Source organism: Pelecanus crispus, chromosome 2, assembly GCF_030463565.1.
Source record: "Pelecanus crispus isolate bPelCri1 chromosome 2, bPelCri1.pri, whole genome shotgun sequence".
Classification (NCBI taxonomy): domain Eukaryota; kingdom Metazoa; phylum Chordata; class Aves; order Pelecaniformes; family Pelecanidae; genus Pelecanus; species Pelecanus crispus.
The window spans coordinates 152,451,591-152,459,133 of NC_134644.1; positions in this window are offsets into that span (position 1 = coordinate 152,451,591).

The following is a 7,543-nucleotide window of genomic DNA, read 5'->3' on the forward strand; positions in this document are numbered from 1 at the left end:
ACTGCCAAACTGTGCTGTGAACACACAGTAACTCACCTTTAAAACAATCTTTTTTACCTCACTTTGGCTAATACACAATGCTAAACCACTAGCCTGGCTGTGTTTCAGGTCTTCTTTTCATAGGAAAAATCAATACAGTGCTACACTGCAGTAAAAAATCAGGTCTGAGATGACACGGCTTGCGACTGTTAGCAGGTTGAACAGTATGAATGTTTGTTTACCTGGGCCTTGCTGTTAAAATTCACCTCTTGCACATACACAGATTTCAATTTTAATATGCTTACATTGTATCCCAAGGGTGTAATCCTATTCTGTACATTCAACAGAAGCTTTGCAACAGAATTAGTCTGGCAGGATTTAACTTTATATTTCTTCAAACACAGCAAAAACAACAGCTTTCTCCTAGACTCATCCACCATTTTCAAAACCAGGCTTTGTTTCCATGTCTACGACTTAACTACTGCCCACTTCAGAGTATACTCGTCACCTTAACCTTATCCCTAAGTTAGAGGAACCTCAACAACCGTGCGAAAACTCCCAGAATTTCAGTGTTACACTGATGAAGACCATACAAGTACTTAATAAAAGCCATTAGACCAAGCAGCATTTTCACCTGAACATTATCTTAAAACTAAGTCTTTTTCTGCACTTTCATTAATGGGCAACATAACGACTGCTGCATTCACCTGCAGATCCTGTAAGACTGGAAAAACAGAGCTTTGTGTTTCAGTTTTTGTGAATAAACCCCCTGAATTCTCCTTCTCAGTGACAGAAAAGCCAGAAAAAATGTCCCTTGAGAAAGCAAATGTGAGGTGGAGGACTTAGCTAAATCTTTGGAGACCATAATGCTGCTACAAAACTCTTCAAAGTTTTGATGCTTCCTGCTTTTATCATGGCTGGAAACATCCATTTCAAACACTAGACAACAGCAGTTTTTGTTAATTTTTCACCAAAGATCCTACTTGCACCCTCACATCGCCCTGAGACCAGCCTTTCCTGCCTGTTTTCCTGCAGGTTGCTTCTTTTACTGAACAGGACCAAGAAATCCTGAAAAATACAAAGATGAGCAAACGAAGCCACAGGTTATCAAGTCTAATGAAGATGTAGTTGTGCTTCGGACAGATGCTTGGCTGGTTTTAACTGACTTTGCTCATTCTCGCTATACTGTCCGTATTGAGCATTTCCAATGCCTTGCCTGGATTTTAGCACTTCTTTAGTCCATCTGCCCACTGGTAAAAAAACCCACTGTGAGAAGAGACGGAAGACTTTCCACTGTCACTTGGGGAATATACTCAAAGATCTAAATTTACCAGCAGGTAAATCACTGCTCTTTTGGCAAATAAAAAAACCAGCCAGTGATATGCAAGTGTCAAATAGTCTATGTGGTTGCCTTGGAGGTATGCTGGGCAAAATGAGACTTTCAGCTTCTGGGAACCTCGAGTGAAATATTAGCTTTGCTGCACATCTGTGAAGAGCCAAGCATACCATCGTTTATAGGCTGTGAGAAACAAGGACAGAACTAGGAATCACAAGATGAGCTGTACTAACATTGCCCCCTATCAGAAATTTTAAGTAAAGATAAAATTTACATGATTTATGAGTTTTGTATTTGTCAGATATTTTTGCTGTAGTTAGCATAAGAAACATATAACACCATATAAACCATAAACACATACATAATTTTGTTTATGTGAGGACATGATTAGCCATTCAGTGGAAGTGCTGCATGAATCAGCTGCACAGCTCAGTGCTCTTGTACCTTCTGAGCCTCTCGCTCTCACAGCAGCTCTCTCCTTCCAAGCACTGGCACATTGACACAGCCACTGAGTAGATCAGGTTAAAGAACTGATTCAACTGAAAAATAACAGGGCGGGTGTGGAAAAAAGGTTGGTTTTCAGCCACATGAGTCCACGGTGTGGCCGCAGACTGCTTGTGCTGGTGCAGCACTGGGCAGAAGGGGAGGCAACGCAGGGTAGGGACCAGCAGGCAAGGACACAGAAGTGAGACGATGACTTTGTAAGCTGGCTCTGATGTCAAATAGTTTCTTATCAAACCATGCTCTAAAAACTTTTCTAATATAATGCTGTGATGAGGAAATATTTGGCCAGGATTATAACCAAAGGATTAGAATGAAGGGAAACTGAAAATTTAAGATAATACAGTAAGTCATTAAAATTGTTTTTTTTTAAAATAGCTTTTAAAGAAAAAATCTCTAGGGTGGTTATATAGGAGTGAGACAGGGCTTTTGTTTTTCCTGTCAACACCACTGCTGTAGTAACCTGTATTATCTCTGCTCTAGCCAGCAAATTCTGTGTTCAAAGGTACCATCTACAAAGGCACGAGGGATGTGCTGCTTAGTAAAATGAGTGCTTGCAGAGCCAGGTCACAAGTTGTAACAGTATTTTATTGTCACTTGTATCTTCACAACCTTTCATAAAATGTAAGTTGCCAATCCATTATTGCTATACTGTTGTGATTATATATTGCTTCCATTTCTCAGAATATACAGACATATAATCCATTTAAATACTGTTCTGTGATACTGAAATTACCTAAATCAACTTTTAATTCAGTGAAGATTCACAGGGGGGTTCAGGCATTTAACGCCAAGTTCACAGGTTCAATCCCTGCTTACTGCAGGGGGGTTGGGCTCGATGATCTCTCAAAGTCCCTTCCAACCCAAAAGCATTCTATGAAACTATGAAACTCCAGTGAAGTGACATCTGGCATCACTGGTGTCCACAGAGCTTATTCCTGGCTGCTCCCACAGCTCCCAAAACATCCAACCATTCTGCTGACAGACCCACCGGGCTCCGAGCGTTCTTCCGCTGGACAAATTCGTAGCTGTCTGAAATACTGTGCACCCTGCAAGTTCTGCTGGTGTAGCCAGGCCAGCCGAGCTCTGCCGTAGACACAGGTGTGCTGGCCAAAGAGGATGCTGCCTGACTTTGCGTTATTTGAGAGTGGGACGAGCACGAAGACTGATGCAGCAGCGCGTGGATGGAAGCGCCGCACAGCTATGGGGCTGAATGTGTGCCCGGGCACTGCTGACCATACAGAACTACGGCCTTCCCAGCCCCTTCCGATCAATCCAAGCCTGGAGCTAGAGCGGCACAAGAAGCCCCCATCAGCTTATCTCTGCAACAGAGCTCTACGTCAGAGGCTCTGAAACACACGTTCATGACAGCACTGAGCTTCCCGGTGCCCCCTTCCAAAAATCAGGTGCTCTCCCAAATATCTTGGCTCCAGGTCCTGCATCAGTAGGGTACTCAAGGACTCCCTGCTCTGCATGGAACAGGTGAGGCAGCGGTCGCTCTTGTCCAGGTGGAGCACGCACTCAGGATCACAAAAGCTATTCGTAACTTCCCTCTGCTTGATTTGGAACAAGGCTTTGGACGTGGATTTCAAGTCCATCACAGTACCTCCTGCCCCAAAGCTTTTTAGGCATGCTGGTTTAAGTCTTTCTGCACCTGTCCAGATCCTGCCCATATTGTATAAAATAATTAAATGCTCATATGCATAAACACATATAAATGGGGACTTCAACTTCAATTGGGGCAATTCAGGAATTTTTAAATTTTTGGAAAATTCAAATTTATTATCCTCCTCAACTCCTTGATCTGAAGCTGAAAGCCAGGGACACAGTTTTAAAAAGAGAAGCAGCTCAAGAAGAGACATTCTGTCTCCTTCACAGATCTTGGCTGAAGAAAATATACCATTTCTGCTCTGGTTTGCAAACATCTTTTTTCAAACACTTAAATTTCAATCTTAAGGCTTGTGTCTCCCAGGCAACATCAAGAAAGATTAAAATTCAATGTGCTTTGATAGGTATCTTTTATTAAAATGCTTTCAAAAAGCCACCTCCAGGAAAAATAAAAGTAAATAACAAAGTAATACAAGTTTATTTTCTCTCCATTGTCTTTGAATAAGTTTCCCAAACCAGTAATTTGTTTTCTCTCGTTCTCCTATCAGCCAAACTGATGGAGGCTGGAGGATGGGGTCTTATACAGCACTTTCCCTATGTTACACAGAACATCATGATCTTACCCCATTGTATTTCTTATTTTTCAGATATTTGAATCCTGTGCAACTTGATACTGGGATATATGTATAGCAATATTATTCTTTTCAATCTTTTGATCTACAGATATTCTCAAGCTTAATATAGCTTTCCATTTTTAGGGCTTTATCCCTGAAAATTGTACAGAATCTTTATTTTAGCACACATCACCAGAATAAAAAAATCCCACTGACGCATTAATAAACTGTGAGTAAAATTCTGATCATGTTAAAGCTGATGACAATATTTCCATTGTCTTCAGGAAGTCAGTATATCAGCTTTTGTTTGTATAATATCTGAGGACTATGGCCTGAGAGAATGCCAGAAAACGAGGAAAATATATACCATCTCTGCCAATCTCTGTTGTGTATGTCATCTACATACCAAAGAAGAACACGTAGCTCTGCAGAGATCATTGCAGAAAAGCTGGCTACACATCAAAACAAATAAATAGAAAGAAAATGGGTGGATAATCAGAATTCAAATAAAACCTGTATTTCCCTCAGAAATGCTTGGAGATGTTGAGAGTCACTGCACTAGAATGAAAAGCTAAAAATCCTTTCACGGTGTTCATTTTGGAAACACTCATCGCTATTCCATGGAATGGAAGCCTCAGCTCACAAATGCGAAGGTTTCACGGGACGGAGTCCTTGGCTGACTTCTGACAGCAGCCTGCATGGGCTTTTTGGCTGAGGCTCCCGCGCAGCAGGCGTGCATTCCCCAGCTGGGGACTCCCCACCGCTGCCCGGTGCGGCACACACGCTCTGGGTCATGTAAGCCCTGTGGGACTCTTCTAGCCCTGGGTAGTGTCACTTCCATCACCGGGATTTTCAAACGGCAGCAGCTACTTCCATAACCCATCTCGTGTTCTTATTTTCACTCTCTCAATCGAAAAGAGCAACCACTTTCCACGGCTGGTAAAAGATCAGGCCTAAGGACAACCCTACCCCCCTGCTGCCTCTTGCCTAACTCCTAGATAAGCTTTCTCAATTCTAAGTAGTTTTATCTGCAAATATCGCTGCGCACACTCAAGTCAGTCTGTGTTTAGCCTGTGCATAAGAGTTTTCCTGAACAAAAATATGTCGCTCAGATATTCAGAGCCGAATACAGGCCTACGTGGAGAGCTGATCTAAGGTCTTTTTTGACATAAATTTGGGTTGTAGGATGAGATTTGTATGCAATGATTTAAAGAGAGAATTAGTTTAAAAAAAAATACAACAGAAAACAACTGAGCTCAAAAAGATCCATTACAGCCCCCAATGAAACTTCAACAAATAAATTTCTCAAGCCATAAAAAAAGTGGGTACTATTTATATCAGGCTTCTGAGTCTTCATAAAAATATCCCTGTCAGGCCAGATGGAGCAATGTTACAGGCAAGTGCATTTATAAAAATATTAGTGAACATATCTGTTTAATCTACCATATACCCACTCATATCGTAGCAGCTCTCGTTTTAAATGTTATTCTTTACAGTATTCTCCATGATACCATTTATAATTACTGCACACCTGGCTCGGGTTTCTCACTGACAGCTCGCTTAAAGACCACATTGCAGCTCACTGTTACTGTGTGTTTATTCTGAGGGTGCCAATATCCTGGTTATTTAATTTGTGTTAATTCTTTTTTCCTATTTTGTTTCCTAGTGAAGAGTTATAGATTGCCCACAGGCCTGCTTTGTACCTCATTGATCTTAATTAACCAAATGGCAAATATTGTAATAACATCAACCACATTACGCAGTGGACTTTAAGTGGCAGATCATAGGTCCTTGTTCTCAGAATCCCCTCCTGCAGTTTTACAAGCATGTTGTCATCATGCAAGTTAGAAATGCTTGCTGTTCTTCTGTTAAGTACTTATTTTATAGTACCATTTACTAACTACTCTTTATTTATAGAGGTTAATGCCAAGTTTCCTTCTGATAGCTTGGATCTATGGATCACTCAAAAAATTTTATCTTGTTCTAAAAATAACATAGATAATGACTTGCATTTCATAGAACCATAGAATCATAGAATGCTTTGGGTTGGAAGGGACCTTTAGAGGCCATCTAGCCCAACCCCCCTGCAGTGAGCAGGGACAGCTTTAACCAGATCAGGGTGCTCAGAGCCCCGTCCAACCTGACCTTGAATGTTGCCAGGGATGGGGCCTCCACCGCCTCTCTGGGCAACCTGTGCCAGTGCTTCACCACCCTCATCGTAAAAAATTTCTTCCTTATGTCTAGTCTAAATCTATTCTTCTTTAGTTTAAATCCGTTATTCCTTGTCCTGTCACAACAGGCCTTGCTAAAAGGATTCTCCCCATCCTTCCTGTAGGCCCCCTTTAAGTACTGAAAGGCCGCAATAAGGTCTCCTCGCAGCCTTCTCTTCTCCAGGCTGAACAACCCCAACTCTCTCAGCCTGGCCTCATAGGAGAGGTGCTCCAGCCCTCGGATCATTTTGGTGCCCCTCCTCTGGACCCGCTCCAGCAGGTCCATGTCCTTCTTGTGCTGAGGGCCCCAGAGCTGGATGCAGTGCTCCAGGTGGGGTCTCACCAGAGCAGAGCAGAGGGGCAGAATCACCTCCCTCGACCTGCTGGCCACGCTTCTCTTGATGCAGCCCAGGATACGGTTGGCTTTCTGGGCTGCAAGCGTACATTGTTGGCTCATTTGCTAGTTAGTGTTGGCATATGGCATATATTGCCACATTTTGAGGAAATGGCTTACAATAATAATGAGAATATGTGCTTATTGTGAAGTTTTATAATAATTTCCACTGAAAACCAAATGTTAATAATTCAGCCATTGAGAAATGATTCTTGGTGGAATTCGTAATGTGGGTATTTAAAAATAAGTTTGCCCACTTTTAACATGGATAAGTTTCTGTTTTACTGCGTTACTTCAGTGCATGCTTTTTTATACTGATACGAGAAATGTCTCTAACTAAATTGTACCAGTTGGAGTATGTCGAGAGCATTATAAATGGCTGTGGGCAGATCACTGTCGTGGTTTAGCCCCAGCCAGCAACTAAGCACCACGTAGCCACTCGCTCACTCCCCCTGCCCCAGTGGGATGGGGGAGAGAATTGGAGGAGTAAGAGTGAGAAACACTCCTGGGTTGAGATAAGAACAGTTTAATAATTGAAATAAAGTAAAATAGTAATGCTAATAATAACAATATAATAATAATAATAATAATAATAATAATAATAATAATAATATACAAAGCAAGTGATGCACAATGCAATTGCTCACTACCCGCCCACTGATACCCAGCCAGCTCCTGAGCAGCGATCGCTGCTCCCCTGCCAACCCCCCCCAGTTTATATACTGAGCATGACGTCATATGGTATGGAATAGCCCTTTGGTCAGTTTGGATCAACTCTTCTGGCTGTGCCCCCTCCCAGTTTCTTGTGCACCTGGCAGAGCATGGGAAGCTGAAAAGTCCTTGACTAGCATGAGCAGTACTTAGCAACAACTAAAACATCAGTGTAAATCCAAAACACAGC